This window comes from Corvus brachyrhynchos, unplaced genomic scaffold, assembly GCF_000691975.1.
Source record: "Corvus brachyrhynchos isolate BGI_N302 unplaced genomic scaffold, ASM69197v1 scaffold616, whole genome shotgun sequence".
NCBI classification, from domain to species: domain Eukaryota; kingdom Metazoa; phylum Chordata; class Aves; order Passeriformes; family Corvidae; genus Corvus; species Corvus brachyrhynchos.
Window position 1 is genome coordinate 113,648 of NW_008238831.1, and position 12,812 is coordinate 126,459.

At 47.3% G+C, this 12,812-nt stretch overlaps 1 long non-coding RNA gene across 1 annotated transcript; it reads left to right on the forward strand.

The window, feature by feature from the left end:
- The first annotated feature begins 259 nt into the window (after positions 1 to 259).
- On the forward strand, positions 260 to 8,402 carry LOC108447634. The gene is made up of 3 exons (XR_001863295.1): positions 260 to 1,787; positions 5,817 to 5,904; positions 6,761 to 8,402. It is a non-coding gene; the product is annotated as an uncharacterized LOC108447634 (long non-coding RNA).
- Positions 8,403 to 12,812: the final 4,410 nt, after the last annotated feature.

Sequence of the window (12,812 nt, forward strand, 5' to 3'; positions counted from 1 at the left end):
GACCCTGGCCATATTTATTGTAGAATCACAGACTGGTTTGAGTTGAAGGGACCTCAAAAATCACCTCATTCCTCCCCCCGCCATGGGCAGGGACACCTCCCACTGTCCCAGGCTGCTCCAAGCCCCAATGTCCAGCCTGGCCTTGGACACTGCCAGGGATCCAGGGGCAGCCCCAGCTGCTCTGGGCACCCTGTGCCAGGGCCTCCCCACCCTCTCAGGGAAGAATTTCTTCTCAATTTCTAATCTACCAGACAATTTCTACAAGGCTGCTCAGACTTGCAGTTCAAACTGTTCAGAATTCTCTCAAGACTCCCTGAAATCTCTTTTTTGAGTCATGCTGATTTGCATCATCATTTCTCAGACTGAAATGAAATAATTTCATTTTGTCAAAACATTCCTTCCACCACTCTCTTGAAAACCACTTGTGACTCTGTGAATTATCACAGGAATTTCACATTTGGCACAGTATTTCTCCCAGTGAGAGGTTTGGATCTGTTGCCTTCCCAACTGCCCACAAAGTTCTTACACTTTCCAGCACTGGGAGTTGTCCACAAATCGAACAGAATAAGTAAGATATCAGAAGATTTAACACCCAGGCAAAGTAAAACAGCAGAATAATCAGAATGTTTTCTAAGTGTATAGAAACTATCAGGGAGGCGAATCCTTGTCTACATGAATCCCTCAGGAACAAAACAAGCTGACCCGACCCAATTTTGCTCTCCAATGGATGAGACTTTGTGGATAAGGAAGACGCAGCAGATCCCACACACCTGAGGCTCCTGGCATCGTCCCACATGACATCCCTAAGTGAAGAGTGCCTTGGCTGAAGTCCTGACACAAATCTGCTTGGAATCTGCAGTTTCCAATGGCTCACTGTGCAATGCAAAGGACAAATTGAATGGTTACTCAGCTGCTCATGAGATCCATTCAATATTTTATTGATAGCCTGCATGAGGGAACGGACTGCGTGTTTATTAAATCTGCCAAGATTAAATCTGTGAAGAGTGGCTGTGAATACATGGGGGAGAGCAGTGTTAAAAACTTTCGACAACTTGGACAAGTCTATAAATACAGGAGCCATCTCACTGGTAAGAAAAGCAGAGTGGTTTCACTTGGGCAGGAGTAAAGTGCACAAATACAGGACAGACACCAGCTGGCAGAAAGCAGTCTGGAAAAATGAACAATCTGAAGGTTCTGCTGGATCACAGGCTGCACAGGGGTTGTTATCCTGAGCAGAGAGAGAGTTTATTATCTGAGTGACTCTATTAGCAGCACAAATACCTGCCAGACGTCTTGCAGCTCCTCTGCTGTCCTCTGAAACACCTGAGTGCAGAGGCACGTCCAGGTTTGGGTGCTGCTCCTCGGGAAAGGCTGACAGGCAAAGCAGCAAGACAACGGAAAACACGAGCTGAATGAAGAGACTGAGAACAGGAGGTGCCAACAGAGAGCAAAGCATGGAGAGGAGCAGGAAAAGCCCTGATGGTGCAGGGTTGGTGCAGGAGCAGCCCTGTGCCAGATCAGAGTCTGCTGCAAAATGCCTGTGAATGAAACAACTGCTCTGCACACGCCAGGAATGTCACCAGCAGCTCTGATTCTGCTGTGGAAGGAGGAGATGGACCAAGGGCTCAGCTGGGAGTTCATGCAGCTTCACTTTTCAAGGATTCTGTGCCCAGCTGAGGCTGATTACGGTTTGTCTGTCCCCCGTTTGCCCTGATGCACCACAGTGGCTTCACACAGCAATTGCTCCTGGACATTTGTATCATTTCTGCATTAGCATCCTCATTAAGGTTAGTGGTTTGTGTTCATCTTACCATCTTAGGACTATCTGTCTCACAAACACCTCATCAAAATGCTGTCTGCCAGACCAGCTTGACTCACAGCTCATTCATCAAAAGCCATTTTAATAATTAGCCCTCAAATACTAATTCGATAAAATCTTCCTATCTTGATTTTCCTCCCCAGCCAGCGCAACGGGCAGAAGGGCTCGGAATCCTTTGGCACTGCTGCTCCCAGACTCTCAGGCTCTGGATCAGAGCTGCTGGTGCCAGTCTCCCATCCCACTTGACAGAATTTTAGAAACTACTTCAATTTTAGAAAATACTGTAGACACCTTGGGCCTGCAGCTGCAGCTTCTCACAGGACACCAGATCACTGCTGCTGCCACCAGCATCCAGCCCAACCCCTGGCACAAAGGCAGGACCAGCTCTCCCTGTATCTATCTTGACATCGGAAAAGAATCTTAAATTGCTTTAATCCTCCCCAGATTGCCCATTTCAGTGATTCTACATCCTACATCAGCCATGTATTCCTGATGTCAGTGCAGTTCAGCCTGTTTTCTCCAGCCATTTTCCCAAGGAAAGCAATTTAAGCTGCAGTGGCCAGGCTGAGTAACACAGCACCTTCTGAGCCAGATGATTTCTCAGGGTGTCAGGGAAAGCAGTCCTGCTTTATCAAACAATTATAATCAATTACCAATATTGATCAGAAGCAGCTACAGCCGAGCTTCCTGCAGGACCCATTGAATTAAATGGCTGTGCTGGAAGAAGAGCAAAGATCCCTGTGAAATTGTGCAGGTTCTGAGATTTATGAAAGCACAGCTCGATTTCATTGGCATTCCATCAGTTAAATCAACATTATATAAACCCTTATATATAGGGGTTCTTATATAAAAGAAATCATGCAAGTCACAGACCTCGTTAGCTCTGTGTACCCTTCTACCACTGCTAAATTGAGTTGGTATGTCAGAGACTAGAAACCCAAAAGATTCCTGATTTATCATCTTAATTCTTTACATCTCCTCTCAAGAATTCACAGCGCTGTCATTCTCTCCTCCATTCCCATTACCTTCTTCGTAACATATTGGCCTTCTTACTTTTACTGAATAATTCCTGGTCTATTATATCTATAATTATACTAATAATTAAGCATGCCTTTTCATCAGCTAGCAGCTAATTACTTCTGTTCCTACCCAGCTTGCTCAGAAAACAGTCAATTCATCTGTATCCCCATCACTCTCCCTGTTGCTAAGCACTCAGTGCCACTCAGCAGTGGCACTGTCACGGTGTGGGGTGGCTCAAGGTGCTCTGCAGTGCCCGAGTGCTGCTGCCTTTCACCCCCACAGGGGTTTCTCACCTGAGAGAAGGCTTTACTCATCTGCCTGGCCTCACTGCTGATCCCAAACAGCTCCAGAGCTGTCCAAGAGCAGCTCCTGATTTCTGCAAGGAGCAGCTGAAGAGACCTGGAAAGAAGTGGATACCAAACGAGGCTGTGCCGGCTTGTGGCTCAGAGCACACCCACAAGGTTGTGTTAGATGGGAACTGAAGCCATGAGGTCTAAACTCTTGATTATTTGGACTTCTGCGAAGCTTTTGGCACAGTCAGAGGAACAGAGCACTTCTCCCGTGAGGAAAGGCTGAGGGAATTGGGATTGTTCCCAAGCCTGGAGAAGAGAAGCTTTGGGGTGACCTCATTGTGGCCTTGCAGGGCCTGAAGGGAGCCCCCAGGAAAGATGGAGAGAGACAATTTCCAGGGGATGGAGGGGCAGGACACAGGGAATGGCTTCCCAGAGCCAGAGGGCAGGGCTGGATGGGATCTTGGGCAGGAATTGTTCCCTGGGAGGGTGGGCAGGCCCTGGCACAGGGTGCCCAGAGCAGCTGGGGCTGCCCCTGGATCCCTGATGGGCTTTAAGGTGCACCCTAAACCCAAACCAGTTTGGGATTCCATGGTTCTGTGATTCTCGACTTCCTCTCACACCTTGTCCATCACACTCCGATCATTCCTGATCTGCTGATGTGACAGCTGGACATTGTCACTGTGACCCTGCTCCTCACTCTGGTTCCCACCAACACCCTGCCCCAAATCACTCACACTAATTAGTACCAAACTTCTGTGAAGTGGTGGTAAATCAGCTCAGATTGATTGTTTTTCCCCACTTATCTGTCATTCGGCCCATCGTAGGCTGCAGACAGAAGTGGATGTTCCAGGACAGGAATTCCCACCATCACCAGCTTTGGCAAGCTGCTTCCTTGCCTGTTCCTCAGGTAACTAAATCAGGGAAATTACCATTAGTGAAATGTTAATGGGCTGGTATTTCCAGCCCTCCCAGAGACTGGGTTAGGCCAATCCCTTAATCCTTTTATCGGACTCATGACTGCATCCTCTGAAATGAAGCAATGCTGGCAAATGAAGTGGTTGTGCCTGATTCCAGCGAAAGGAAAATTGGAAAATGAAGGAATTTGTTACAAAAAACGCTCAGAGTGGCAGCCAGAAAGGTAAAATGTTTTCAGATGGCAGGTAGACTATTTTAGGATTTTATATTGGAGGCTCAAAGCAAATGCATATAACCTGTCAAAAAAAAAGACTTGAGAGGAAAACAAAAAGCTTGCATCATAAAACAGCAGGATCAGGGAGGCTCTTGGAAGTTAAAAGGTATCCTGCAAAAAGCTGAAGTTGTGTCTGAAAAAGAAAATCTAAAAAGAACATAAATTCTGGCAGACTAAATGTAAAAGCACTATAACATAGATGGAAGAAAGAGTTTAGAAGCAGTTTGCTAAAGAAATAGAAAAGAATGTTATAAATCCTTCTTGAACACATCAAGAGCAAGGAGCTTGCAAGAACGACACAGGTGGGGAAGGAGCACTCAGAAAACACGATGCAATCACAAAAAAATCCCAAATTCTTGGGGTTTTTTTCCAAACCTCTGTTCACCTGGAGAATCTTGGAAACTCTAGCACCAGGATCTTGTTTATAAGGCCTTCACAGAAGGCTTGTCTTAATTTAAGGGTGTTAAGTGGCGATTACAAAGCCGATAAAATGAATAACGGCGTTTCAGCAGGCGCCCGATGGAATTCACACAAGCTTTTTCTAGAATGTTAAATATGAATCATCTGAGCTAATACCCTCAGTGCGTAACCTTTTGCTGAAAATTGCTGTGATTATCAAAGGACTGGCAGGTAACTAATAAGAAATGGGGTTTTTAAAATAAATCCAGTGGCGATTCGAGAGGCCTCAGACCACTAAGCTCAATGTCCATACGGGTCATGTTGGCTGAAGCTTCAGTAAAGAACAGAATTAGTGAATACATGAATAAAAGTAACATGTTAAGGAAAAGTAAACATGACTTTTGTAAAAGGAATCCAAGCCTTCTAAATCTGCTGGAATTCTTTGAAGGAGTCAAAAGCATGTAAATAGCAGAGCTCCAGCTGAGAATTTTTCCCTGCATTTCCAACTCACCCCAAGCTTCCAGAAACCTCATGCATAGAAGGTCTCATCAAAGGCTTTTAAATAAACTAAAACAGCCAGGGACTACAGGTAAGGACCTCACAGAGTTACAATTTAGCATTGGAAATAGAAGATTATCCTAAAGGATGAGTTTTCACAGTGGAAGATGATCAGCAGTGGAGTCCCGTGGGGATTAAGGTCCACGGTGTTCAGTGTGCTCAGAAATGATTTGAAAGGTTGGGGGAACAGTGAAGAAGTTTTCTGATAAAAACGAAGTTAATTAGGATACTAGTTACTGCAGAAAGTTCAAGATGCAACAACACTGAGCAAGCCTCATGGTGAAGTGGAAGACGAATTTCAGCCCTGACAACTATAATCTGGTTACCCACAAAAAGCAACACTTTACACGCAGAGTGATGGGCTCTGAGCTAGTTTGCACAATTTAGGAAATGCATCTCAACATTATAACAGCTTGTTCTATGAATATATGACCCCATTGCTCAAGAGCAGGCAAAAACATCCCAAAGTTTAGAATTCTTAGGAGAGAAAAGTACGGCCCAGCCCCTGCTCACATTAACAGTGACTCTGCTTCTCCAGCAGCCAGCGCATCTCTGGTACCCTCACCTGAGACAAAAAGAAACTGTAACAGCAAAAAGAAAAGGTACATGGCAGGATGACAAACATGGTGAGTACAAAACTGCTTTCATGTGAGAAACAGAGTGAGCATGAATGAGAGGTTGAATAGGAAGGGATCGCTTGGCATTTGTTGTTGCCAATTGTGCCGAGCAGGCCAGGTGCCAGCAAGGGGAGACGGACACCGAACACGAGCTCTGTCGTGTGCCTCTTTGTTCAGCTGCCTGAAGCCTTCATATCCTGTCAGGCAACAGTTCCGAGGGCTCTGGGAGGACTGTGACAGCTCCGTTTGCTACATAATCCCAGCGCGCTTTCAGGGAGATACAAGGGGGGAAGGAGGAATGAAAGACTTGCAGTGCTTTTTGTGTCCATTACCTCAAAATTATCGCTCATTAGAGGTCTCCACTTCCTTTCCCAGCTGTCCTCCCCCACCACGATTTCAGAATTAAAATAAATAAAAGTGATAACCCCACACACACACTTGGGCTGTATTTACTAACATCTGCCTACGGTGACCCAGCTGTTTCTTGCCAGCCCCTTCAGGGATGTGTTTTGACACAGCTCCTCTCACCTTTTCACGCTTCTCTCATTTCCCAGCTCCTCTGAGCACTGTGGGTTCAGGCTGTTAACTCAGCTCCTTCAGGGACAGCACTGCCTTTCAGTCACTTGTGCACTGACTTGTACCAACTGGTCCCAAACCTGGGAACAGCCTCAAACTCCTGGCGAGCCATTAATAATACACCAGCAATCCTTTTAATTGCAACCGGGTGTCTGGAATTTCGGAGCTGCACGCAGAGTTCCTTCTCCCCACAATATTATTGTCCCATTGTGCATTTTGGAGTTTAGCTCTCATTAAAAGTAATAGAGGGAAATAGTCTGTGGCAAACTGAATGTGTTTGTTTTCACAGTTCACCTCCTGCTCCTCCACACTCAAACACTCTCTCGCTCGGTGACAAGACCACAGCTGCTGCCATCATTTACTTACCTGAGGAGTGCAATATTTAGCTGGAGGGACACTGGAGTTTTCTGTTTGTTAGTTATCAGGTCAACAACTCTCACCTTATCACTTCAGTTTCCATTCTGTTGATAAAACCTGTCAGCCTTCCTTGAGTGGTTCCAGGCCCTCAGAAGAAATCACATTAAATTGGCACAACCAAGTAAATCTGTAAGGGATGTGCTCCTGCCTATCCAAAGGGCAGGGGGGAGGGCTTGAATTTCTTTCCCTCTTCCTGCTTGCACAGTTCCAATGTCCGAGCGCTTGGAGCTGTGTTGAAATCCTCCCTAAGGACTCAGCAGTTCGAGTCAGATCAGGTCTTTGACTATAGCCCAGAGGAGATGTCTGTGGAGCCGAAATTGATATGTTTAAGTGCAAGAGACAATAATCACTTCTTCAAGTAGAAGCTAAAAATACCCACAAGAAAGTGGAAGTCATAATGGAGATTTTAAAGATCTGTGACACACCAGAGCCTGCACAGGGGTTTTAATGAGAGAGAGGCCAATTTAATTGGTCAGTGCCAGCAGATGCTCCGTTGGGTGAGGGGCTCCGAGGTCTCACACTCCCGGTGAACGCCCGGAGCGTCACTGGACGAGCCGGTGTCAGAGCACAGCCGTGTCACAGCCAGGGACAGCCTCCATCGCCAACATCACACGGCCCGGCCACGAGGAGAGGGCACTGAAAAGAGGAGGCAAAAGCTACAAAGGAACGTTCCTCAAGGTAATTGCAGGACCGGCCATCTCCACGTGCTGTTTGCTTCATTACAGCTCTGGGCACGGAGCTAAAGCAGCCCGTTAAGTTTTAAAGTCTGTTAGGGCTGAGTTAACAAGGACTTGCTGAGCACCTCATTCTGAATTCACACCCCTCCCCTGTGAAAACTCTCCTGGAGTGTTTGTGGAAACCCAGAAATAACTTCCGTGGACCATTCAATTACAGACAATCACCACCCAGAGCTCCCTGTCCTCGTGGCACGGCTCATCAATCAGGTTTGCTGTCACCGTGTCTCTTCTCATAGCAGTCACCAGAAGGCTCTGAGCTCCCTCCGAATCCATGTGACATTTACTGTCAGGGGCTGTCAACACCAAGAGATTCTCCCAGGGCCTCGGAGTTCATCACAAAGCAACGAGATCTATCCCCAAAGCCTGCTCCCACTTCCAGCTCTGGATTACTGTGACTGACTGAGGGGCTTTGCAGCACTCAGGGAAGAGGGAAGCAGCAGCACGAGCTACAGCTACGCCCAAATACCTTTGTTTGCTTATACTCTTCTCTTTTCTTATTCTACAGCTGCTTTAAGAGAGGTTTCAGGCATATGATTAATTAGCCTTCCTCAAAAATATCCCTTATAAACTTATTAAGAGAAAGCTGAGATTGTTTACTTGGAAATTCAGCCTTCCCATCTTTTGCATTGATCCTGCCTTCACTCTCTGTTCAACAACATAGTGACCTAGTGGAAAAAATTTATAAAACTTAATAAATTGCAGTTGGCAGTATTGACAGAGTGTGTATATGCACATTTGGGTTTGTATGAATGTATTATAAGAAATCTAATAAAGTAAAACGAACACATTTGCTTTGTCTGTGAGCTGTGAAACGAGATAGCCCCTGTAATTACACTGTTTGAAGTCTGTTTGGTCAAAGGGGGATGGTGAGATTTTTGGCCATAAATTTCTGGGTTTAGATTAAAAAAACAACTATTATCTATCAAAGCTTACATGGCCCACTAAGTTACTTTGCTCAAGATGCAGAAAAATAAAAATGCAGATGAAAACTCAAGTTAGCAGGAGGCCACCACAAGACCAGAGGAACCAGCTCCAGAGAATAAAGTTCCAGTGCCAAATGTGCCTCAAAAAAATAATCAAAAACTTGGAAATACCTTCATTTTGTCTGCACTTTGAGGGGGAAGGGGCATCAATGAGTGTTTAAACCAGTGACTGAAAGAGTGATTTCAACTGCACAGGTTTTAAAAGAACTCAGAACATGTATAACCTTCTAGAACTTCGGTGTCTATTTTTAGCTTGCTTTCCATAACCAGTCTGGTTCCCTCTTCCAACCAAAATAAATATATTTCTTAAGGAGCACAGTATTTATTTCCCCCAGGAGCAAAGTATTTATTTTTCTAAAATTATCATGATAACGAGCAGAGTTTTCTCAGTCCCTTCTGGTACACTCTGTGTGCTGCTAACCCACTGCTGACCAGCATCTGAGCCCAGCAATCCAGGCTGATTTCCATCCAATTTATGGCCCATTTACCCACTCCACACCTCACCCACCAGGCTCATAGAATGACACCAGGGGTGCCTTTGTGCTAGAGTCCAGTAAACACCACCCATTGCTCTCCCCTCTGAGCCAGTCTCATCACAGAGGCAATCAGGTTCCTTTGGCATAATTGTCCTTAAATCCATGCTGGCTGCTCCCAATCACCATCTTGTGTAGAACAGTTTCCAGGAGAAAGCTCCCCAACACCTTCCAGAGTCAGGTTAAATTGAATGTTTTAGAATTGTCCAATCCTTCTTCTTACCCTTCTCATAAAATCCCAGAATGGTTTGGGTTGGAAAAAACCTTAAAGCTCCTCAGTCCCACCCCTGCCATGGCAGGGACACCTCCCACTGTCCCAGGCTGCTCCAAGCCCCAATGTCCAGCCTGGCCTTGGGCACTGCCAGGGATCCAGGGGCAGCCCCAGCTGCTCTGGGCACCCTGTGCCAGGGCCTGCCCACCCTCTCAGGGAACAATTCTTCACTGACTGTATGATGTTTGTCCTTTCTCAGTCAGCAGAATCCTCTCCTGATTGCTGTGACCTTGCAAAGGGACCCTGCAGTGACATTGGCCACTTCCCCCACCACCCCTGGGTGCAGGGAACACAATCCCAGCACCAGCAGGCAGAAAAGCTGAAGCAAGACACTGCACCTGCAGCAATTCCTCAGAGCTGATGGCCTCCTCCTTCTCAACGTCCTTTCCACTCTGCCTTCAAGCTGCAAGGACACAAACTGGCTGAGCTGGACAACCCCAGCAGCAGAACCTCATATGGAACATTCTGAACGTCCTTCTGCCTCCACCTGAGCCATTCTCTCTTCAACATTCCCTCCTTCAGCCACATTCCTGCACAGCTTCGCCAGCTCAGCTTTGTGTTGCTCTGTCAGTTCCCTTCCCAGAACCCCAGAGTGGGTGAGGCTGAAGGGCCCACAGGGGCTCAGCCGGCGGCACCTCCCTGCCCCAGCAGGGCCATGGCAGAGCCCAGGGCACAGCAGTGTGCCCACACAGCTCTGCAATGTCCCCAGCGAGGGACACTGCACAGCCTCTCTGCACAATCTGCTCGGGGCCGGGCCCTGCCCAGGGCAGCAGTTCTGCCTCCTGGGCGGGGGAATTGCTGCGCTCAGGCCCTGCCCGGTGCTCTGGGGCCGCTGCTGGGCCCCGGAGCAGAGCCCGGGCCCTGCCCTGAGCCCTCCCTGCAGCCAGGGACACCCAGGGCTGAGGGCCCCTCTCAGCTGGGGCTCCTCTCGAGGCTGAGCAGCCCCGGCTCCCTCAGCCTGTGCTGGGCACGGAGCTGCTCCAGGCCCTTCCTCAGCTGCGCAGCCTCCGCCGGCCCCGCTCCAGGAGCTCCCTGGCCCTGCTGGGCTGAGGAGCCAGAGCTGGGCACGGCACCCCAGAGGTGCCCCAGGGCTGGGCACAGGGACAGGATCCCTCCCTGACCTGCTGGAAAAGCACCCCACGATCCCACTGGCCTCCCTGGCCACTTGGTCCTTCCGTCCAGAGCTGCTTTCTCATCTCTCAGCATCCCCTCACCTCCATCCAGTGATTTTCCTTCTCCAGTGTCAAAGACACAGGCACATAACTGCAGCATGGACACCGTGCAGCTGCTGGGGAATCCCCTCAACAGGAATCCAAACACACCAGCTCTGCTCTTGCCTTGCCAGTCACAGAAAAGACAGAGTATCACTCACCACCTGGCTGGGGACTTCAAAGGAAACCAGGACCAAAGCATTAAAAATTCAGTGATCAGCTGAGAAGACCTTGGATGAACCACTACCAACAAACGCAGGTTCATTTTTTGGAGCATTAATTAGTGGTATCAACCTGATGAGCAAGAAAATTAAGGCAAGATTATAGAGTGGAGATGCTGATATTTCTATTTTGCATGTAATTTTCATCCCCAAACAAACTGTAGTAGCTTAGCAAACACCAGTCTACTAACATGAGACAATTACAGACACATTTAGTGAAACAGGCAACTAAATGACTTTGTAATTACACTATTAAGCCAAATCTGGGGTGAAAAGGATAAAGGATTTGTGTCCCATATGACACTACCAAAGGAAAAAAAAATACAAGCTGTGGAACACCAAGAGAAATTTTATAGTTTAAAGCAAGTGTTTAGGCTGATGAGGGAGAGTGATTATGGATCTTGTGGAAAGCCATACCTGGAATTAAACTAGCAGCCATTCAAGCATAAACCACAGCTAATACTGAACAAGAACTCTGAGCTCATAACAGGAATTACCAGCACAGAAAACACCATATTCCAGAAAGAGAGACAATTGCTGCAATGGCCAAGAATTTCTGTGCCTATGGAGCAAAGGAATAAACAAGAGAGTGTTCAGCTGGAATGAGCAGGGCAGTAATCCCACTCCTCATGGAAACCCAGGGTGAGGAGGACATGAAGATGATTTTTCCTCAGGCTGGCATGGCGTGGCCCCTGTGGGGTGCAGCTCTGGGTGAAGAAAAGGCACTTAATTCCATCTATAATGCAACCACAGAAATCCTTCAGCACTCCCCACTATTAACGTGGTTCTTACATTTTGTCACCCCCAGGGCTCAGGGAACACTCACAGACACCCCAAAGCTGCAGGAACAACCTGGGTATGACCAGTCTGGGGTGTGTCCCTATCCATGCTCCCCAGGAGGAATTATCCCCCCACGCCAAAGTACAGCAATCCCCAGGGACTCTCCCTGTTCTCCCAAAACAGGTTCTTTCCCTGGTGTGCAAGGGGCTGATCCACACAGAGTCAAGGTGTTTGATTTCCTGACAGTTCTGTGCAGAGAAGGGGGCTGGTGGCAAATCCCCAAAGCCAGCACAGCCACAACCAAAACTTGTCACTGTTTATACGTTTTAGCAAACAAAGGCATCCGTGCTCACTGGCTGCATGTCACCTAGTTCTCTTATTAATTAGTATTCTATCTTCTATTGGTTAATGAGTCTCTCGCTTCTCATGCTAATTAGTCCCACTCTCAGTCCTTCTCTTCTTTTGCGTCAGTGGTTTCCTGGGCCATGGGTCAGTGGTTGTGACTTGCCCCTGCTGGAATTACCTTCTACCCAATTGGAGCTGATTTCAGCCCAGTTGCTGAGTTGGCTTTATCAGTTTCTTCCTTATCTCGTGGGTCCTGCCGAATGTCCTTGTGGTCTATAAATCCTGCATTGTGTCCACCATCAGTGGTACACCCTTCTTCCCAAGCTTCTTCAACCTCCCTGGGGTCTGAGATCATCAAAACATGTCCAGCCCTAAACCTTCGCAAGGCCATTCCAAGTTATTTGTCCTTCTAACACTTGGACATCACTTGGAGCTTTTTAGGTGCTATTTGTTCCAGGGATTAAATCTCCCTTCTTGTTGGTGTGGCTTGAAAGCACACAAAGAACATCCTTTCGTAATTTTAATTTATTCCACATTTTACAACAATAAGGCAGCGTCCTGTTTCATAATCCCCTTCTCATTCCCTGTTACACTCTGGACAAACTGTTAACTCTTTCTGACTCTTGAAATATCAGCATCATCAGCAAGGTGATTCCACCAACAAGTAATCGGACTTCCGAACACCTGGACATCACATAGAGCTTGTGAGCTGCTGCTTCACGCATAAAACCCCCCTTCTTCTTGACTAGGCTGGAAAGTATACCAAGATCAAACACCAGTGAACACGCTTTCCTCCGAAATGTTTCCCGTATTCCACATTTTGCAAACCACGACCCCCTCGGG